Consider the following 24,334-nt stretch of genomic DNA (forward strand, 5'->3'; position numbering starts at 1 on the left):
TGTGCCTTTGCACGTCCATTCTCATTCTTTGATAGAGTAGCTTGAGCAACTGTAATGAGGAATGCCTAAACCCCTTAGGGGTGACACCTTCCCCTGCTCTGCTTTTGAGAAAAGTACTAGCTGTGTCTGTCTGGAGCAGGTGCAAAGATGTCTTCCTGCCAGATTCCCTCACTCCAGATTATTCCATTTTTCTTCTTTGAGCCTCAGTTCTTCATATCGCCTAAGTATAAAGCTGGCACCCTTTACAATCTATGATCCAATTAGCAGAGAAAGGAGCTGCTTGGCTTCCAACAACACACAGAGTCTGGTATGAGCCCCACAGAGAAAAGCCAGCACTTCCAGACACTCTGCTCATTCACCCTGTCTATTCCCCCTGCGATCTAAGGGTGGAGACTCAGGAAACTTTGTTAGCTGCCCACAGTGTCCCCCAACATCTGTAAAGGACAGAAGTACTATGTGAGAGTGTTCTGCTGGTTCGAGTTTACTCAGCACTTCCCATAACCTGGATTTTTCTATTAACCATTTTCAGAGTATTGAGGGAGGGACATTGGTTTTATTCATTTCAAGGTGGGAAATAAGGAAAAGTAATGATTTACTTGGGGATAAAACTCCTAGTATATTTATACACATGGAGGCCTAATTTCTCACAATTTCCATCCTCCAACCTAAGAAATTCTGCTTTCTGTATATAAACTACCTCTGGGTAGAAGGTAGGGAAACCATGGTCCTCTTTTTCACATAGACCTGACTTTAAAATGATGGTAAATCATTTAATTATTTAAGGATGGCTTGATCAAGACTATTTGTCATGGAATGAAGCAGGGGCAAAGATGTACAGATGCCAGCTCCCTGGGGCATGTTTATCACATCTATCCCTTGTGCACTCTTTTGTAGCTTGTTGGCACATGATGGTCTAGCAGTCATTAAAAAAGGACCACCACCAGGCAATGTCTTTCAAAGGGGAAGAATTTTCTAATCCAAAGTATAGAAGCAGTCTTCTCATTTGTGGGGGTGACAATCAATGTTGTTCCAGTCTATGTCCTTTGCACATTCTCTCAGGCAGCAGTGCATATTACCCGTGTTGATGACATTATCCATCAGGTTAGGTTAAGCAATGCAGGAATAGCAACCGAACACCTTAAGTGACTTTCAGTGCTAAGGATTTTCTTTTGCTTCTCCTGTCCCAGTGTGTAATCTGATGCAATTTGGATCTGGAAAGTTGGGATTGTCGTGTGTTGAAAGCTTTGTTTCTAGACTGAGGTATTAATTGGAAGTCCTAGAATCATTAAGAGGTTGGAAGGTCTCTAGATGTTTGAAGGGAATGTAGCACTCTGACATATTTTTCTTCCCCCCGCCCCTCTTCCTTTCTCAGCTGACATTAGTTCAGTAGACTCCCTACCATGTACTCCACCATAATGTTCTGCTTCATGCTGGGCAGAAAATAAGATACACTAACATTCCTGGACTGAAACCTCTGAAAACAGGGACCAAAGCAAACATCTCAAATGTGACAATGACAAAAGTTGACCAACACGTGATGTTTAATGTTGTCTTCTCTGGGAAACACATTGTCTCTAATGTTATTATCTCTGGGATCCAGGCTAAATGATGTCCCATGTCTGGGACACTGGCAACTGTCCCTCAGAAGAGAACATAGTGATGTTATGAAGATAACTCTTCAACTTCTTGAAATGAGTCACCCCGATTCTAGCCGCATTTCCTCCACCAGAGCAAATTACATGGCCAACGAAGGCTGACATCTGGGAGCACTGGTCTGTAAATATTCTCTCAGAGAGAAGAACAAATGTTTGAGCAGCATCACAATCTACTTTAGGGGAAGTGGAATGGAAAATGAAGATTCTGGTATAATAATTCTTCCCCAAATGGACCAAGCAATAAATTCCACTGTCTACTATTGACACCATGCTGTTTAACTCTCTCTGAACTTCAGCAGAAGATAGAAAAGAGTTGAATAAAAGAAGTAAGATCGACTTGTCACTTGTCTACCAAATAAAGTATTTTCATTTTTAAGCACATGCCGAGAGTATTATGATTTTGACTATGTCTTCTTGTGGAAGGAACCTCAGTAAAATCCCCCACAAATGCCAACCTCCTGACTCTCTCCTATCCAGCAGTGGCTTTGTTCGTGAAGAATAAATGTAAGAGGAGGGCCTGCTTATTCGGCACAGCTGCCCGGCTAGCTTACACCCAAAATAATCACACAGAAACTGTATTAATTAAAAAACTCTAACTTCTTATTGGCTAACTCTTGCATATTAACTTAACCCATCTCCATTAATCTGTGTATTGCTACATGGCAGTGGCTTACTGGAGATTTAAACCAGTGTCCATATCCAACGGAGGATCCATGGCTTCTCTGACTCTTCCCTTCTTTCTCCCAGCATTCAGTTCTGTTTTCTCCTCCTACCTAAGTTCTGCCCTATCAACTAGGCCAAGGTAGTTTTTTATTCATTAACCAATTAAAGCAACACACAAACAGAAAAAACTCCTACACCAAATAAGTGTGATTTTAGTTTTAGTTCTCATATTTTCTGTATTTTTTACTTTCTCACAGATACTACACTGTAACTAATTTAAACACTGTGGGTCTATAAGTGCTCCTCATATCTGAGTGGACTTTCTTCCAAAGGTCAAGATCACAGTGTCTTAGTTACAGTTTCTACTACCATGAAGAGACACCATGACCATGGCAGCTCTTATAAGAATTTCACTGGGATAGCTCACTAACAGTGTTAGATGTTCAGTTTATTATCGTCACGGCAGAGTGCATGGCAACATGCAGACATGGTGCTAGCTATATCTTGATCAGGAGACAATAGGAAGTACACTGAGGCACTAGTCATGGTATGGGCATATATGAGACCTTAAATCCCACTTCTACAGCGGCATACTTCCTCCAACAAATCCTCCTAATAGTGCCACTCTTTATGAGCTTATGGGGTTCAACTAACACCAACTACCACATTCCACTCCCTGACCCCCATAAGCTTTTAACAATATCATAGGGCAAAATTCATTTAGTTCAATCTTAAAAGTCCCCATAGTCTATCACTTTCTCAACAATGTCGTAAAGTCCAAAGTTGAATGTCTCTTCTGACATCTATGCAATCTCTTCACTGCAATCACCTGTAGAAATCAAAATCAAAAAGCAAACCACATACTTCCCATATATAATAGCACAAGATATACATTACCATTCCAAAATGTAGGGAAGGGAGTATAGTGGCAAAGCAAGACTGAAAACTAGCTAGGCTAACTCCAAACTCTGTGTCTCCATGTCTGATGTCAAAGAGCTCTTCAGATGTCCAACTCCCTTCTGCTTTGTGGACTGCAACACACTTCTTTCTCCTGGGATGATTCCTCTCCCTGTCAGAAGCGCTCCTCAGCAGGTATCCCAAAGCTCTGGCATCTCTAATATCTTCAGTTCTCCAAGGCAATCCAGGCTTCAACTTCACAGCTTGAACTTCACAATGGCCTTTCTAATAGGTCTTCACCCAGGGACACTCCTGACACATGCCTGGCTTCAGCGACTTTCCTTAGTCACAGAGGCAAATTCCATAACCTGTTTCTTCTCTCTTTAACTCTAATGCCGGAAGCACGCCATCAAAACTGTCAAGTTCTGTTACTTGCTGGAACTGGAACATGGCCCCCTGTTCAATTACATCTTTAACAGTTTTCTGACTTTGATTGCTACTTTTACTGCCTAAACTTGACTGTCCTTGAACTTGCTCTGGAAACCAGTCTGAACTCAAACTCAGAGACCTGCAAGCCTCAGCCTTCCCAGTGCTGGGAGTAAAGGCCTGCATCACCACTCCAGGCTCTACGCTTTTCTTTCATTCCTTTTAGAAACTTAACTGGATGGGATCTTGACCTGAGGTCACCACTCCCTTATTCAATTTCTTAATCCATTTATCTCCTTGAACACAGGATTTAGCTCTTTGCCACTCCCTAGTGCTCTTTTTCACCTCAGAATTTACATTTTGTAATTTACTTTGCTTAGTTTTCTCCTTTTCATTATATATCTTTATTAGAGCTTCCAGTAATAACCACATGACAGAGTTTATGCTATGCTGTTTGGAGATTTCCTCTGCTGACAGAATTAATCTAAAAACTCTTCACTCTAACCTTAGTAAACTCTTAGGACAAGTGCAAAGGGCAGTCACTTCACCAAAGAATGATCCATAGGCAACATATTAAAAATCTTCTCTGAAACCTCTTGATTGAGCCCCCCACATTTCAAATAACTTAGCACTACTCTCTTCCATGCTCTTACAAGTATGGCCAATTAAACAGTGCTTAAAGCATTCCACAGACTTCCTAACCCAAGGTACCAAAGTCCATATTTCTCCAAACAAAAACATGGTCAAGTCTATCACAACATTACCCTAATCCCTGGTACCAGCTTCTATCTTAGTCAGGGTTTCAATTGTATGAAGAGAAACCAAAACCACCATTAGTATTCAGGTACCACTTGGCTCTGCCCTTTGAGAACCTGGCACAGTGTATCATGTGCTGTGCCCTGCATAATGACTGCCTGCATGGCAGATAGTACCCTGTCCCTTTAAGAGACAAGACCCGCCTACACCTGCTCTCTTCCTGTTCTCTTCCTTTCTGCCATTTCTCTGAGGATGAAGCTTTCTATCTTTCTCTTTCTCTCTCTTCTTTTTTTCTTTCCCCCTCTGTCTCTGCCTCTCTCTCTCTCTCTCTCTCTCTCTCTCTCTCTCTCTCTCTCTCCCATTCTTTTTTCCCTTCTCCATTCCGTTTATCTCAATAAACTTCATACTCAAACTCGGACTGCATGGCATATTTGTCTCCAGACCATGGGCCTCACCTGCCACGGGACGTACCAGGGTCTCACTCATGACATAATCATAACATTGGTTCCAAGAAAGAAGCAAATGCCTTAAGGGTCACTTATGTAAAAATGCAAAGCTTAAGATGTGAGGGGATCTAAGTATGTTTTAGGGTCTAAGAAGGTATTTTAAGGTGTGCATATGCAAGTTATGAAGGTCTGACAATAAAAAGCTTAAGTGATTACAAAGGCAAGGGATGTGAGACATTTGAAAGAATAAAACACGTTCTAGATTTCTCTCTTTCATTACACTACTGTATTAGGATGCCAAGGGTCTTAACATTAATCAATAAAATTCTGATAAGTCATTAATCTAGCTCTGGAAGAGTGCCACCACTATCAAAACTGCAAGATCAAGATTTTAAATTCCCTTTGGTCATTTTCTAACTATAGACCTCTAAGGTACTTTCCATTGTGTATAAAAACATTTGTCACCATTCATTTCTGACATGAGTACACTGCCGTTTCAGCAAAACAAATTTCAGCACAGATTATAAGCCATGAAAATGTGAATGTGTCTAAAACTTACCTTTTCACAGCCTCAAAGAATTCTTGTAAGTTCTGAGGAGTTGACCTGGAGGATTTACGTCAAGCAGGTCAGATGCACCCCTCCCTCAACTACCAGGCCCTAACAGCCCAAGCCTCCCCACCTTTCCCTGGTCCTGACAACCTCCCCCTAAATCACCAGGACCTAAAGAAAAAATGTTGTTGTTTTTTTCCCTAAACTTAACCTTGTTCTGTGCTCTGCCAACACCTCTCTAGGTCCAAGAGACACTGGATAGTTCCACAGAACCTGGACAACAATGAAACAACTGGCTACCCAAGGACAGGGCAACACCCTAACTTTCTCAGGTTCCCCAAAGATGGTCAGCATTCCCCAGGTCAGCAGGGAACAGTCTCAAGAACTTGACACCCTCCTTCCCTTAACCTGCCATGCCTAACTCCTCACCTTTTTATTAAGAAAAGAAGGGAAGAATGTTAGTACACAGACATACCTTGCCCCCTGGAAGCCGGGCACAGTGTGTCACATCCTGTGGCCTGTGTCACACCTGCATGCATGGCAGACAATACTCTATCCCTTTAAGAGACAAGACCTGCCTACTCCTGCTCTTTCTTTTTGCCATTTCTCGGAGGAGGCATCTTTCTGTCTCTCTCTGACTCTCGCCTCTTTCTTGCTTCCTCTCTTTCTTTCTGCATCTCTTTGTCTCTCTCTCTTCATTTCTCTCTCTCCCATTCTCTCTTCTCTTCCCCGTTCCCTTTATCTCAATAAACTCCACATTCAAGCTCTGTCTGCATGGTGGATATATCTCCTGCAGAATTTCTCACTTGCCATGGGATCCATCAGGGTTCAAACTCACACCCTAATCATAACAACAGTAGCAACTCTTATAAGGAAAATATTTAATCAAAGTGATTCACTTACAGTTTCAGAGGTCTAGTGCTGGCTAAGGTGGTATTAGCTACATCTTGATCAAAAGGGAGGCACTGAGCATGTCTTGGCTATATATGAGACCTCAAAACCCATCCCCACAGTGAGACACTTCCTCCAACAAGGCCATACCCACTTTACCAAAACTATACCTCTTAATAGTGCCACTCCCTATGAGCTTATGGGATCCAATTATATTCAAACTACCACATCATCTACTAATTTGTTTTGTATGTCAACTTGACACAAGCCAGAGTCATCAGAGACTCAGTTTAAGGACTGCCTCCATGAGAACCAGTTTCAAAACATTTTCTCATTTGGTGATCCATAGGGGAGGTTCCATCCCATGGTGGATGGTGACATCCCTGAGCTTTTGACCCTGAGTTCTATAAGAAGGTGGACTGAAAAAAAACATTGGAAGCAAGCCAGTAAGCATCATCCCTCCATGGCTTCTGCATCAACTCTGGGTCCAGGATCCTGCACGATTTGAGTTCCTGTCCTTACTTCCTTCAGTGGTATAGTGCAGTCCTGAAGTATAAACCAAATAAACCCTTTCCTCTCCAACTTTCTTTTTGGTGGTGGTGTTTCATCACAGCAGTAGAAACCTTAAAACACACCATTTCTTTCAGTCTTTGAATATTTTTATATTCAAACCAACTACATCTGAAACACAGTTGGCCTAACTCTGCTTCTGTACTTTCCCTTACACAGTTTCTGGATTGAAATCAGATTCATTTAATTCCATTAATTATACTACCATTTTCTTGATCATGTAGTCTTCCATGTGTATAGCAGTTTTGATGTTTATTCTGCTTTCCCTTCACTCAATTCCAACCATGTGCCACCATGTATAACTAATCACTCATCCTCCTTCTTTTTACCATTCTTACTCAGCAACATCTAAAACACGTCTTTTCCAAATGGGAAGGTATCATACATACAGAAAACATAATAGTTTTATCACCTTTGTAGAAAAATTTATGCCTTTAAAAATAGCTCTAAGCTTATTTCTATGTGTTATTAATATTGGTTTTTTAATTAAAATTTAATAGTCTCATTTTAAAACATTGGTAATATGGTACCAATAACATAGCTACTAGATAGATTCTGCAGTCACTATATTGCACACTGGCAAGACTAAATGGACACATTCGATTAGCCTAATTGATGACATCACTGATACTTTCTGCACAGAGAAAAGACTTAAGTAAAATGTCTTCTAAAGTAGTAACTGAGTTTCTAAGTTGGAATCCTAAAAAATCTTTTTATAACAAAAAAACGTTGTTAGCAATGTACAGATATCATTTGACAAGCTTTGTGCTTAAATCGTTAGTCTCTGTAGAGTCACAATTATTAGGAAATGTCTAATTAAATAATATGTTCTATATATGCCAGCTACAGAGTTCTTGCATATTTTTATTGTATGGGTTAAATATGATTTCTTGTGGTTATCTTTGTGAAGTGTGATTTCTGACTTGCCCTTCTTGTGAACTTCATTGGTTGACTAGTTAAAATTTTTATTTGATATGAAGAATTTAAAACAGAACTTTCTTTCAAATGATTCATAGAGTGTTTTAAATGTGGTACTTAATATTTTAATGCTATGAATATTAAAGTAATAAGCACATCAATGAACTTTATATTTAAAATGCATCTAGAATATGTGACTTGACTTTGGACTATCTGTCCTTGAATATTATACCTAATGTTTAGCTCAGGAAATAATGTGTGTGATATTCTTAAAATTATTTTACTGAAATAAAATCTGTTCATGTTTATAATCATTATCCATTTGCTATCTATTTATAACTTTTTGAGATTTTGATTATGTTTATGTGTATGTGTGTTTGCCTGAATGTATGTCTGTGTTCTCAGAAGTTAGAAGAGGTTGTCAGATCTCCTGGGACTACAGTTACAGATAGTTGTGAGTTGTCACGAGGTGCTGGGATTGAACCCGTGTCCTCTAGAAGAACAGTTAGCACTTTTAACAGCTGAGTTCTCTTTCCAGATTACTCTTATTTATTTCTAACTTATACAGCATTTATTACAAGTGAAGTCAATAGCTGGTGTGCTCTCTGATCATCTTTGTTGCCCTTTACCCCTCTCAAATTGGATGTCCTTTGACCGGTTACAAACCTCTCTGCCTCTTTTATAACTGTTAAATAAATATCTCAACTTCTTCGCAAATTTGTTTACATGCAGCAAAATTCCCTACAGGCTAGGAGTGACAGTTTTGGTAGCATGTTGCCAGGTTTACATTTTATTTACAAGAATTATCACAAACTAATTGCCTTAATGTATTACTGAGAGATCTGAGGTTCCAGACTAATAGGATAACTATAATAATATCTTATTGGTGTTTTAATAAATAAAGCTTACCTGAAGATCAGATTGCTGAACTAAGCCACTACTGAGCTAGGCCAGGGAGTGGTAGCACACACCTTTGATCCCAGGACTCAAGGCTATGCTGGGCTACAGGAGATTGAATATACCTAAAAAAAGAGAACTAGAACTCACATAATTTTCCTGAGTAATGTGACTCATCTTCCCCAGATAGGATGCAACTGCTCAAGAAAATTCCTATAAAGTCTTTCAGTATCTTGCGTTAAACTTGCTAAAATTTTGTGGCTGTATGTTGAATGTGAAGAAACTTCTCGTGGTTTTAATAAATTCAGTTTTAACAAATATCACTGTGAAGGTAGCTAAGAAAATGCCACAATTAACTAATATGCAAATTTAGAGGAAAATTATCATTGAATTCATTTAAGAGTGCTTATCTTGATTGTATAAACTTGCATGTAATATTAACAATGAATATATATTGAAAAGAAAAGCAGACCAGGGTGGATATGGAAAACCAAACTAGTGACTTAAATATTGGCAAAAATACAGGAGCCAATGTGATGGCTCAGTGAGTAGAGCTCTTGCCACCAACCCTGGCAATCTGAGTCAAATCTCCTGGACTCATAGGATAGGAGGAGAGTAGCAACTACACACAAATTGTCTTCTGACCTCAACAAGTGTGCCCTGGCAGTTGTGAATGCACACACACTCACACAAATAAGTAAATAATTATATCCTCTTAATTTACAAATAATCATTTATTATACTTTGACTTTCCCTTCGATATACATTCTTAGACTTAAATTCTAATTGGATTGTCTGTATGATGACCACTGAGTTTTAAAAGTTATGTATATTTTGGAAACAATCCTTTCAAATATGTTCTCCCAGTTTAGGCCTTGTATTCCAGTTTTCTTAATAGTTTTTCAGTGACCAGTGGCATTGATTTTAATCACTGGCATCCAATCAGCCCATTTTATCATGATGTTATAAAAAGGCATCTCCATACCCAAGATTTAAAATCTGTGGTTTCAGGCCGGGCGGTGGTGGTGCACACCTTTCATCCCAGCACTCGGGAGGCAGAGGCAGGTTGCGGATCTCTGGGAGTTTGAGGCCAGCCTGGTCTACAAGAGCTAGTTCTGGGACAGGCACCAAAGCTACAGAGAAACCCTCCCTCAAAAAAAACATAAATAAATAGATAAATAAATAAATAAATCTGTGGTTTCTCCTGAGTTTTATATTTTTGTCTTTTATTCAAGAACTAATCAGAGTCAGTTTTGTGAAGGATGCAGTCTTAAGGTTGAAAAATATATGCTAAACTCACTTTCTCCCTGCCCCTTTCCCTCTCTCTCCATGTGAACATGTGGGACAGTTGTTCAAGGACCACTTGTTCAAATATCTCTCCTTGTTGCATAGTATTACATTTGCTATTGTGTCAAAGATCAGTTAACAGCATTTATATGATTTTATTTCTGGGGTGTCTCTTTTGATTAATCCATTTTTGCTACTTTACTAGCGTATTTAGTGACAGACCTGATAGCACTCACTACTGTCACTCCTTCCTACATCACTGGTTCTCCTTCCTAGTCTTTCCACTCCTGGTATTCACCCTTCCATTTTTAAATCCTATTACCTTCTGCACTCCTACTTTCTTAAATTCTCTTTGCTACCCATGGTACCCTCTCTAATGTCATGACATTTACCCACACTCATTTATTCATATATTAAGATGAGAAGCTAGTATCCACATATGAGAGAGAATCTGCAATATTTTTTAAGCGTGGATTACCTTATTTAAAATATTTTACAGTTCCATCCATTTCACATCAAATTTCATATTTCTTTATGGCAGAATAAAATTTTATTATGTGGTATGTGATACAATGTGATATATACATATATATGTGTGTGTGTGTGTGTGTGTGTGTATGTATATATATATATATATATATATATATATATATATATATATATCCATTCATCATTGATAGATCAGTGGGATGATTACATTATCTTATTATTGTACTGCTGTGGGACAATGGTCTTGAACCCTGTAAAGATTTGTTACTTGTATTTTAATAAAACGCTGATTGACCAGCAACCAGGCAGGAAGTATAGATGGGGTGACTATAACAGGAGAATTCTGGGAAGGGGAAAGACAGTATGCAGTTGCCTCCAGACACAGATTAAGCAAGATGAAAATGTCTCACTGATAAAAGGTACCAAGCCATGTGGTTAATAAAGACAAGAATTACGGGCTAATGTAAGTTATAAGAGTTAATAAGAAGCCTAAGCTAATAGGCCAACCAGTTTTAATTAATATAGACCTCTGTGTGTTTTCTGGGACTGAAAGGCTATAGGACCAGGCTGGACAGAAACCTCTGTCAACAAATGGTGCCAACATGGGCAACTGCATCCACATAAAACCTGAGAGAGTTAGAGAAGTATTTCTAGACACAATAAAAGAGTTTAAGCAGTACTTCTTTGTAGCAGCATTTTCTCAAGTGGGCTCTGTTTGCTAGAAGCAAGTGCATCTCATTTAAAAGAAGCTTCCTGACTCAGCTTTAGCTGTAAAAACCTTGCACCTGTTTTAAGAGGACCCACAAAAAAACACTTAAATGGTGTTTATGAAAAGCTGACAGTATGCTTTTTTGTGGTGACAGGGACCTTGAAACTCCATAGAGTTGTGGCAATAAACATGGCTCTGGCCAGTACCTCTGCCATAAGACTAGACTCTCAGAAAGCTATGGAATGAGGTATATCCAGCCTTCAAAGCCATGGCTTTAATCCTAGCCATATCACTTAGCCAATTAAAGAATCGTGCGGTCAGAAAAAGAGAGAAAAGAGAGATATACAGTTTACAGTGTGTTTTTTAAAAAAAAAGATATGTAGGATTGGGAGAGAAAAGAAAATGGATAAAGTGTGTGTGTGTGTGTGTGTGTGTGTGTGTGTGTGTGTGTGTGTGTGTGAGAGAGAGAGAGAGAGAGAGAGAGAGAGAGAGAGAGAGAGAGAGAGAGATGTTGGGTGTGGTGGCACACACCTTTAATCCCAGTATTTTGGAGGCAGAGGCGGGCAGATCTCTGTGAGTTCAAGGACAGCCTGGTCTACAGAGTAAGTTCCAGGACAACCAAAGATACAGGGAAAAACCCTGTTCCCAAAAGATCAAAAATTAAAAATAAAAATAAAAGAAATAGTTTTAAATAAAGCCACACGAAGATAGAAAAACCTGGATACTGTATGTTATTGTGTTGTGTTTGAATTGTTTGATGGCTAAGAAAGGAGCAACAGATGCTGAAAGACATTTTATCATAAATGCTGCTGGATTAATCCAACATATGTATTTTGAAAATGCCTTGACTTCAAAATTTAAGTCAAAAAATGTGTTACTTTGGAGAAGAGTTTTTTTTTCCCACAGGAGATGATAAGCTGTGGATTCATTCTGGGTTAAGAAAAATCAGGTTTGATCCAGGAAGACCCCCTGAGAAATCTCTGATAGCCGCAGATGGCCCAGATATCTGAGTTCTACATCCAGAACAGCCTCAAGACTGCTGGATGAGATGATCAAGCCTCACAGAATATTCCAGTCAGGACTTGACCATAATTCTCAATTTTCTTTAGGTCCCCATCAGATGATCAGTGCTCCCAATCAGCAGGAAGTTGCCTAGAAAACTATACCTACATTCCCCAAAATTGGATTATGGATCTTTTTCTTTGTTTTAGAGTATTGGTTATAATTTGTTATGGATAATGGTCTGGAAAAAAGCTAAACAAAGGAGATTAGATTCAGAGTTCTTGTTTGGAAAAAAGATGGGGGGGGTAGAGTGCTGTGGGAAAATAGTCTTATACCCTGTAAAGATTGTTACTTTTATTTTAATAAAACACAGATTGGCCAGCAACTAGGCAAGAAGTATAGGCAGGGCAATCAGAACAGGAGAATTCTGGGAAGAGGAAAGGCACAGTCTGAAGTTGTCCTCCAGACACAGAGGAAGCAAGATGAGAATGCCTTGCTGATAAAAAAAAAAAGTGCCAGCCCATGCAGTTAACAAAAATAAGAAGTATGGGCTAATGTAGGTTGTAAGAGTCAATAAAAAACCAGAGCTAATAGGCCAATCAGTTTATAATTAATGTAGACCTCTGAGTGTTTCACTAGAACTGAAAGGCTGTAGGACCAGGCAGGACAGAAGCCATAGGCAATATTGTACAATACACCATAGCAATAAATATGAGGGCACAAGGACCTGTGGGCAATTTTTTAGATATAGAAGCATCCCATTTCCCTATCCACATCCTAGTGTGATATGGAGTTCTGGTGTTCTTAGCAATGGCATAACCTGGTCTCGTGATAGTTCTATGTTTAGTGTTTTGAGAAACCTCTGTACTGATTTCCACAGTGGCTGCCTCTATCCATTGTAAATAATGATTCCTTTTCCCTATACCATTGCCAGCATTTGTTCTCATTTGTTTTCTTGATGGCAGACATTCTGTCTGGGATGAGGAAGAATCTCAAAGTAGCTTTAACTTGTATTTTAATGATGGCCAACAATGTTGAACCATTTTTAAAATATTTACTTGCCATGTTTTCTCTTTACAGAACTATCTGTTCAATCCATTGGCCTACCTATAATCAGAGAGGGTATTGTGTGTGTGTGTGTGTGTGTGTGTGTGTGTGTGTGTGTGTGTATGCGCGTGTGTAAGTTTTATTTTAGAATTTCTTTATGTAATCTAGATAGTAGCCTACTTGTCTAAAGTATATCTGTCAAAGACTTCTCCCACTCTGTTATCTGTACACTCTGCTGATAGGTTCCTTTGCTGAAGAGAAGTCTTGAATTCCAGGTAATATGATTTACCAGTTCTTAGGGATATGCCCTGAGTTACTGAGATTCTACTCAGAAAGTCCATGTATGTTTATTAAAGTGCTTTCTCTATCAGGTTCCCTGTTTTTTGTTTTTGTTTGAAATTAAAGGCCTTTGATCTTCTTTGAATTGAGTTTTTATAGGGTGACAGATATGAATATAATTTAATTCTTCTGCAAGGAAATATCCAATTTTGCTAGCATTATTTATTGAATAAGCTGTCCTTTTCTAATATATTTTTGATTCTATTGTCAAAACTTAGATGTCCAAAACTAGGTGAGTTTATTTATGGGTCCTACATTATGCTCCTTTGATCTGCCTGTCTGTTTTTGTGGTGATTTCATAATGGAGAATCTCAGTATGTAGTCTAAAATGGCCTTGAACTTGAGTTCATTCTGCTTTACTTTAAGTGTCAGCTGGTTGATTTTTCTATTGTTATGATAATCCACCACATCTTGATTACATTACCTTTATAACACTTTATATTCAATTTGTAGACACACACGTATACACATCACAACTTCATGGATTTCTGGCTGGAGTGCATAGAATTTATATATCAAGTTTGAATTACTTATATTTTAACAATATCGGATCTACTGTTCATGATCATAAATTTCTCTTCATATTTAATTCACTGATTTATTTGATTAGACTTTGGGAAATTTTCCTGTACAATGCCTAAACCTATTCTGTCAGATTTACATTAAGTATTTTTTAAATTGCTAAAATTAAGAACCTAGCATTTTAAGCTTTGAAATTGATTTTTTTGTTTCTGGTATATGGAAGATTAAAAGGAGCTGAAAAGTGGACTTGGTTGCATTCTTGTTTATCTTAGTGAAAAGCTACTATGTTTTCATCATTAAATATAATATCAACTAAAGAATTTCTGTAGATTTTATTTTTATCAAGTAAAAGTGTTCAATTTCTGTCTTAGTTTGGGCTTCTATTGTGTGATAAAACAACATCATCAAAAGCAACTTGGGGAGGAAAGTGATTACTTGGGTTACAATCAAAATCATAGTCCATCATTGAAGGAAAACAAAGCAGGACACATGGGTGGGAGTTCAAGGCAGGAACCTGAGGCAGAAACTGATGAGAAGGCCATAGAGGAACACTATTTATTGGCTCGATCCTCGTTGTTTGCTTGGTCTGCTCTCTTATACAGTTTAGAATATCTGCCTAAGGGGAGCACTGAACCCCATGGCCTGGTCTTGCCCACTTCAGTCATTAACCAAGAAAAAGGCCCAACAGATTCCCTTACAGGAAGTAGGGCTGGAAGCATTTTCTCAATGAAGGTTCCTCTTCCTAGGTAATTCCAACATGTGTCAAGCTGACAAGCAATAAACCAGGACGACTGATCCTTTGTCAAACTGACACATAATCACACTGCTATTAAACTATAACCTTTTTTTCTTGTCGTTCATAAGATGCCATGTTATTATTATTATGGCAATGTAGCACATCTTAACTTTTAAAAGCCCTGTGGTCTTTAAAAGTCCAAATACTTAAATAGTCCAGTCTTTATAAAATATCCAAGAACTCTCTAAACCTTCAAAGTTCCTCCAAACTACCAAAGTCTATCCAAAATGCCAATGTGTCTCTGAAACATCCAAATCCTTCAACTGAAGGCTACCACAAAATTAAAAAGTGTAAATATTTTCTTAATCCCAGAAGGAAGAAACAGGACACAGTCAGAATGTGAACAAAGTAAAACCAAACTCTAACAGTATAAATAACTCAGTATCCAATGTCTGGAATTCATGATCTTCTAGGCTCTGAAGAGCTTCCAGCAGCTCCACCTCTAGGACTCTGCCATCCACAGGACTCACCTTTTCTTTTACAGGATGAGGCCAGCTTTACTCTAGACCTGCTGCTGTCTTTGTGGCTAACCCATGGCTCTGGTATCTCCAAAATTTTGTGTAGTGATAGGAGCGGCGGGGCTGCGTCCCCAGCACCCCAGCCGCCTGCTAGCTAAGGCCCGAAATAACAACACACAAACTGTGTTTATTTAAACACTGCTTGGCCCATTTCTATCTAGCCTCTTCTAGGCTAATTCTCACATATTAATTTAGCCCATTTTTAATCATCTGTGTTGCACCCCAAGGTGCACTTACCGAGAAGATTCTTGCCTATGTCCATCCTGGGTTGGAGCTGAATCGCATCTGCCCGGGAGAGCGGAGCATGGCGTCTCTTCTGAGGCGTCTTACCTCACTTCCTCTTCCTCCCAGCATTCTGTTCTGTTTACTCCACCCACCTATGTTCTAAGCTATGAGCCCAAGCAGTTTGTTTACTACTTAACCAATGAAATCAACAGATTGATATATGACACTCCCACATCAATTTTGGGTCTCCACTGAAGCTGGGTTACACTTTCATCAATAACATCTCTTGGGATGTCCTCAGGCACTTATACGTAGCTACATTGTATCATGCCTCAGCTTTTCTTCTTGACCACTACAATCCTGAGTCATCTATCATAATGGAGGCTTTACTTTCACCAATTACCTCTGTTGGTGGCTCATGATGCCCAGGCTTGGCTCTTCTTCAAAGCGAGTAACACTTCAGAATCTCTTACACATTACCAAGTTCAGCTGCCAACACATGGCACAGCCTAAGTCCCCTCTGGCCCACAGTTTCTGTATTCTAGCCCCAAGGAGATACTTCCCACAAGAGTTTGCTTCAGTGATGGTGGTTTCTTAATCATGGCTGATTCTTCAGTCCCAGATGACCTCAATTGTGCAGGCAAATCAAAAGTTGCACTTTAGATGGGTTCTTAACTCAAATTATCACATAACTGTCCTTGATATCCTGGCTTCTTTCCGCAACTTCATAATTCAGGCATCTATGGTCTATACTGCTCTCAGTATTATTTTCTCAATTCCCATGACAACAGCTCACTAAGTTCAGATGCTCAATAACTTTTCTAGCCCAAAGTCCTTTCACAATCCTCCTCCAAATATGGCCAGATCTATCACATTATTACCCAACTCCTGGTACCAATTGCTATCATAGTTGGGGTTTCTGTTACGACAGGAAAACACCATTACCCAAACCACTTTGTGTGGGAAAGGGTTTATTTAGGTTTATAGCTCTCAGGTCAGACTCTGTCATTTAGGATAGTTAGGGCAGGAATTCAACACAAGAATCTGGAGACAGGAACTGAATCAAGGCCATAGGGAAACAGAGTTTATTTTTTAGTTCTCTGTGTTATGCTCATCCTACTTTCTACATACGTCAAGACTACCTGTTCTGGGATGACAGTAATTCCAGTGAGCTAGGCTCTCTCGCATCAATCACTAACTTGAAGGTGTTCCATTTGAACCAATCTTATATAGGCATTTCCTTAATTTCTTCTTAATTATGGTTCCCTCCTCCCTGATAATTTTAGCTTGTGTTAAGTTGACTGGAAAAAAATTATATTTTCATTCCCAACTTATTAGTTTGTTTACTGAAAGCAAGTTGGCTTTTGTTGTTTGTTTGTTTTTTATTTTTGTGTTTTTCTTTTTTTGTAAGACAGGATTTCTCTGTGTAATTCTTGCTGTCCTGGAAACCACTCTACAGACCAGGTTGGCCTTGAACTAAGAGATCCATCTGGTTATGTCTCTTGAGGATGGGATTAAAAGCATGACAAATTGGCTTTTATTAAATACTTTTCTTCATTTTTAATGTGTTAAGATGATCATGAATTTTTCTTCCTCAGCTTGTCAGTGTGGTTGGTTTATGTTAATTGAATTTCAAATGTTGAACCAGTCTTATGTATCTGTGATAAATTCCTCTTGATTGTGATGTATAATTCTTTTTGTACATTTATTGGATTTCATTTGCTAATGTTTTGTTAAGGATCTACATCAATATCCCTGAGAGATACTGATCTATAGTTTTATTACATCTGTAAGGTAATATTGGTCTCATAAAATGAGTTATAAAATGTTTCTTCTACTCTCATCTTCTAAAGAAGTAGAAAACTCATGTAATTTCTTTTGGAATATTTTATAGAATTCACCAGTGTACCATTTGGGGCTAAGTGCTTTTTGGGGGACATTTGTATTTATTAGCTCAGTTCCTTAATAAAGACCTGTTTAGATCATTTCTTTTGTGAGATTTTTTTCCAAATTGTTTGTTAAAAAAAATCATATTTTTAGTTTCCAAAATTGTCAGGCTTACAGCTGTTCAAAGAATTCTCTTATTGTTGTTTTACATTGAGGGTTTCTCTAATGATTTCCTCTCTGTTAATTTTGACATTAGTAACTCAAGCCCTCTTTTCCTTAGTATGGCGAGAGCATTATCATATTACTCTTTTCATAGAACCAGCTTTCATTGATTTTTTAATATTGATTCGCAATTCTCATATTCATTGCTTCCTTCTCTAATTTTTATTTTATTTCTTCTGCTCCCTGTGGATTTAACTTGCTCTTCTTCATTCAGCTTTCTGAAGTTGAAACTGGGATGAATGAATATAAATCTTTCTCCTTCCCTGATATATATATATATATATATATATATATATATATATATATATATATATTCAGTGCTAAGAATTTTCCTATGAACACTGCTTTCACCAAGTCCCACAAAGCAAAAAGTATTTTCATTATAAGTTATATAATAATACTACAACATGTATCTTTTTACTAGTACATTATGTAGTCATGGTATATAGATTTTCCACTTTCCATTCTATGGCTGAGGTACTGCTGGAGCCATTTTTATTGCCACAACTCTGTGTCATTTCAAGGTCCCTGTCAGCAAGCAAGCTGCAGCACTGCACTCAGAAACCACACTCAAACACTCTGTAGTTGGACCGCCTGCCTGAAAGAGTCAGAGTTTGCCCTGGCAGGACAGACCAGAATGCCAGCATTTTAAAATAGAACAACTTTTTTTTCCTGCTGCAGCTGAAAACAAACAAACATTCAGTCAACTTTTATCAACACCATTTAAGTATTTCGTGGCAGGACCTCTTAAGAGCTGCAGGGTTTTGCAGCTAAAGTTGAGTCAGGAAGCCTCTCTTAGACGAGAGTGCTTGCTTGCCTCTAGCAAGCAGAGCAGAACCAAGAAATTGCTGCTACCAAGAAAACATGCTTTACTCTATTCTTTCCCAAGCCTTCTCAGGCTTTCTGTGGATTCAGTCATCCACGTTGGGTGCCATTCTGTTGAGGGAGCTGTGGGCTGAGTTCCTGCCACCCGGCTCCCGGCTGCCTGGCTAGCTTGTGCCCCGAAATAACAACACACAAATTGTATTCATTTAAACACTGCTTGGCCCATTAGCTCTAGCCTCTTACTGGCTAACTTTCACATCTTGATTAACCCTTTCTCTTAATGTGTGTAGCACCACGAAGTGGTAAATTACCAGGGAGATTCTAGCCTATGTCCATCTTGGGTCAGAGCTTCATCGCGTCTGCCCTGGAGAGGAGCAGCATGGCGTCTGCCTCACTTCCTCTTCCTCCCAGCATTCTGTTTTGTTTACTCCACCCACCTTTGTCCTCAAGCGGTTTCTTTATTAATTAACCAATGAAATCAACAGATTGATATATGACACTCCCACATCATAGCTGGGTCTTGAGGTGGATCAATTTTTGAAGAAACCACCATATTGATGTTGAAGGTAGCTGTACAAATTTGCATTCCCACCAGCAATGGAGAAGTGTTCTCTTTGATCCACATCTCCAGCGTGAGCTGTCACTTGTCTTTTTGATCTTAGCCATTTTGACAGATGTAAGATAGAATCTGGGCTCACAGCGTTTCACAGAGACTAAACTGCCAACAGGAAAGCTTAGATGAAACAGAAATAGGCCCTCTCACAGGTTTTACAGTTGTGTAGCTTTATTCTCTTGTGAGTCTCCTAACAACAATGGAGGCTCACTCTGTTACCTGCATTTGGGATCCTTTCCTCCGAGTGGGTTGCTTCATCCAGTCTCAACAGAGAGAATGTGCTTAGTTTTACTGCAATTTGATGTACCATGGCTGGCTGATATGCATAGGAGACCTGCCCTTTTCTAAAGAGAAAGGAGGAAGAGTGGATTGTGGGGAGAAGAGGAGCATTTGGGTGGAGAGAGTGGCAGGCGAAGAAGGACAGAGGGGAACTGTGATCAGGTAGGAAAAACATTATCTATTTAATTAATTAGTAAAAATAAATTTAAAGTGAAGTAGTATTTCTTCTTATTTCTTTCAGGAAGCATTGGACAAATTTCTGATATTTACAATGGCTACCTAGTAGAGCTCATAATGAAAAATCTCACAGGACTGTTGATTATCTGCAGTTGGAAACTCTCAGACTTGTCTATACTGGGCCTTCAGTAATTCTTCATTTACAGCTTAGGTTTTCCACTCAAGGTGCTGGTTCCCATAGTGATTTCCACCCATAGGTCTGTCTTAGTAAGCATCATCTGCTGCCTGGGCTTGTCCATCTCACTGAACTCTTAGGCACTCATCTACCTTATGCTGTCTGCTTTCCTGTGGCTTCAACAAGAGCAGTGAATAATTATGAGTATTTCTATATGTATAATTTTTTAAACCATTCAGTTCTGACTTATTTAGATGTAGTGGCACTTTCCAAGTTCTTCACACACAGATCCAACAATTAGTGTTTGGAGAACCTGAGGGTTTTTAGAATGGTTAAAAATAATTTTGCATGATTCCATTGTAGTAGATATATCACTTTTGTGCATTTGTCAAAAAATATAGAACTTTTGGTGGTGTGATGATCAATTAGTTAATTGTGATGGTCAAATTGACATGATCTAGAATCCCTGAGAAGACAAGCCTCCAGGCAAGTCTATGATGGATTGTTTAGAATATATTAATTGAGGTGAGAAGATATACCTTCAGTGTGAGAAGTAGATTGCAATGGTCTAGGGTCCTAGACTGTATAAAAGGCAGAAAGCTAGCTGGACACTAGCTTTCAACTCTCTCAGCTTCCTGATTAAATGCAATGTGACCAGTTTCTACCACTTTCTGCTTCCATGCCTTCTTGGAAATTGATAGATTCAGAAGTGGACCCTAAATATGGACCTCTGCTGTGACATACAAAGCTTCCCTTCAAACACAGACCTGCTTTCCATCCAATGCAGGGCTCTCTCTTGGACTAAAAACTCAAGTCCCAAAGACAAAGGAATTGCAGAGAGATGCCATAAATCCAGATATTGGCTGAAAACCTAAAGCCCTGAGCCACAAGATGACCAGATGATGGGCTGCAAAGTGGTCATAACAATAGGAAATCAGAAACTTTTGCCAGGTCTTCCCTGATTGCTCATCAGTTCTCACCTTATTTCCATGACCATATTCAGCCAATCAGTACACAGAAGGTCTCTCAATAGAGTAGAGGAGATTGTAGGCTTCATCACACAGATACAATAAGAGTTCCAAAGATGAAGAAGGAAGGGAGATATCAGACCCCGACTCATAGCTCCAGGTCAGGGCCCATGCCTCTGATGCTTCTGTTTTATTTGGAGGAAAGAAGCCTGCAGACTTCAGCCAAACTCTCTGATAGTTTGTCTCTCCAAGATTTTCTCTAGAGGTTCCTACCCCAAGTAGGTTGTTCACCAGAGATGAACACTGGAAGTCCCCCATACCTGAGCTTTTGGCACTGAGCAGGGAGTTCAACCCAGCCAGGCTCAAGGGTTCTCCCAGGGGCTGTAGGTAAGGGCTTAGCCACTAGAGACATATAATTTGAGCTTTGGAAAACTGTTAGATGCAGGAAGACCATTCTTGCTATACCCACCCATGACCTAAAGACTAGCTCTCCAAGGCACTACATTGGGCTGGCACACCAAAGCTGCCTGATAACTTATAGACAGTAACACAATCTCACAATGGGCAACCTAAACATCCCCAAAGCATGAGATTTAACACATGAGACTCTTTGGTTAGGAACCAAAGATCTATGGATCTTGCTGAGGACTTAGGGCTGGAACTCTACTAGCTCTTTCAGTTGAAATCCTGTTGCTGTAGAGGGTCTCAGAGTTCTTACTGCCTTGTTAAAATTGTCATTCCATGTGGAAAATAAATTTGTCCTTGTTTTCCCTTAGCTATCTTTTGACTTCAGACTTGAAGAGAAACTGGACAATGATGCAGGGTGTCCCTTGGTATATGTGTTTTATTTTTTTTTAAATTGGTTGATGAATAAAGCTGTTTCAGCCAATGGCTTCGCAGAATAAAGCCAAGTGGTAAATCTAAACAGACGTAGAGACAGTAGACAAAGTCAAGGAGACACCATGTAGCTACTGAAGGAGAAAGATGCCAGAACATTACTGGCAAGCCACAGACTCGTGGTGATACATAGATTAATAAAAACAGAACAATTTAAGATATAAGAGCTAGCTAAGAATGTGTCTGAGCCATTGGCCAAACAACTTTGTGATTAATATAGTTTCAGTGTGATTATTCAAGACAGGCAGCTGATGGAGGAGGGTCATCTGTCTATGTGTTAATTTCATTGGTTAATAAAGAAACTGCCTTGGCCTTTGATAGGACAGCAGCTTAGATAGGTGGAGTAGACAGAACAGAGTGCTTGGAAGAAGGGAAGTGAGATAGATGCCATGCCTCTCCTCTCTGAGACAAAAGCAGGTTAAGAATCTTCCTGGTAAGCCACCACCTCATGGTGCTACACAAATTATGAAATATGGGTTAAAGCAAGATGTGAGAATTAGCCAAAAAGAGGGTGGAACTAATGGGCCAGGCAGTGTTTAAAAGAATACAATTTGTGTGTTGTTATTTTGGGTATAAAGCTGCAGAAGCTGGGCGGGAATGCAGCCTGCCACTCCTTACTATAGGCAGCCAAGAAACAAAAGCACAGTCTTTATCTACAAATGATGCCCAATGTGGGGCAAGAATTTCCACATAAAGCATGAGAAAGCGTAAGAAAAAGGATTCTAGACAGATAAGAACATAGACAAGTGTAGCTTCTCGGTAACTATTTTTACTTCTGTAGACTCCATTTGCTGGCAGCAAGAGGCATGGCTCTTTTAAGAAAGCCTTCCTGGCCGGACGATGGTGGCGCATGCCTTTAATCCCAGCACTCGGGAGACAGAAGCAGGTGGATCTCTGTGATTTCGAGACCAGCCTGGTCTACAGAGCTAGTTCCAGGACAGGCTCCAAAGCTACAGAGAAACCCTGTCTCAAAAAACCAAAAAAAAAAAAAATTGCAGCTCATTTAAGAGGCTCTATCACCAAACATTTGAATGGTGTTTATGAGCAGCTGGCAGCAGGCTTCTTGGTGGTTTCATGAATCTTGAAACTCAAACCTGGCTCTCACCAGTATCTCCACTATGAAGCTAGACTCTCAGAAAGCTAAGGCATGAACCCAGTCAGGCACCAAAGCTATAGCTTTAATCCTAGTCATATCAATTAGCAAATTAAAGACTCATGTGCTCATAAAAGTCTAGAGATATACAATAAAGATAGATTCAGATGGAGGAAAAAGTCTAAACATTTCACAGTGTGTTTAAAAATATATGTAGGGTTGGGAAAGAAAAGAAAAAGGATAAAAGAAGTTTCTAAAAGAGAAATAAAATATGTGGATATGGTGGCACATACTTTTTAATCCCAGCACTTGGGAGGCAGAGGCAGACAGATCTCTGTGAGTTCAAGGTCAAACTGGTTCACAAAATAAGATCCATGACAACCAAACATACACTGAGAAACCATGTCTCAAAAAACCAAAAAATTAAAAATAAAAGAAATACAGTTTTTAAAAAAGCTACACAAAGATGGAAAATACACAAAGATTCTAGATTATGTATAGTATTGTGCTTTCTTTGAATTTTTTGACTGAATGAGCCAACTACAGAGAGACATTTCATTTTATGGGCTGCTAAGCTACACCAACATATAAATTTTAAAAGTATCTTGACTTCAAACTTTAAGTCTAAGGACATGTTATTCTAGGAAAGAGGTTCTGCTTTTGTTTCCACAGAGGATAGAAAGCTGTGAATTCCTTGCTGGTTAATATGTCTTGATCAAACAATAAAGGAGTAAGTTGTTCTTGTTCATAGTATTTATATCAGCCATAGAAAGCAAAATAGAACAGTCCCTTAAGTTACTTGTTGCCAGGAATTTTATCACAGCAATAATAAAAGTAACAAACTCAGCAGTGAATAGCAAATCTTAATATAGGCACGTTTTAAAAGATGGCTTAAGGATTTCAGTGGATCTGGGTGGAATGAAAGTTTAAAAAATTATCAAATGCATTTCAACACTTTGAAAGGAATAAGGGGGAACAGGTCGAGGACTAAAGAACATTGGAAAAGGAGGCATCATTTAGATCAATGGTTAAAGGAGCATATATAACAACCATACTGTATTCTAAGTCTCCCATCAGCAATGTCAGAACTCAGAAACGATAATGTATGTATACTGCAAGTATAGAAGTAAGTATATGGTAGAAGACATGGTGTATGTTTACTAGTGTTGGAGAGAGGGATGTGTGACAGCTGAGGATAATGCTAGAGTGGTAATATACATATGAATATTTAAGGAATGTGGATATGTTTAAAAATGATCATTTGTACCTTGTTGTGCTATCTACAGGGATTTATAATTTATGACATCCCATCAGAGTATGAAGAACCAAGCATATGTAGCAGCAAAAATTTGATTTCTAATATTATTTTCTGAGAAATAAAGCGGGGCTCTTTAGAGAAGTAAATGCTTCTAAGGCTGGCTAGCCTGGAGCATCTTGTACCAGAAAATGCAAGAACGTGTAAGATTCTGGAGAAGCAGCTGATACAAGCCAGACGAAAAATCCCAAACACTGCCTGATCTTACTTGTATGTGGGATCTAACACAGTTGAACTGGAACACCAATTACCAGTAACTGGGGTAGGATAGAGAAGAAAG

Source organism: Microtus pennsylvanicus, chromosome 3 (assembly GCF_037038515.1).
Source record: "Microtus pennsylvanicus isolate mMicPen1 chromosome 3, mMicPen1.hap1, whole genome shotgun sequence".
In the NCBI taxonomy this organism is placed as follows: domain Eukaryota; kingdom Metazoa; phylum Chordata; class Mammalia; order Rodentia; family Cricetidae; genus Microtus; species Microtus pennsylvanicus.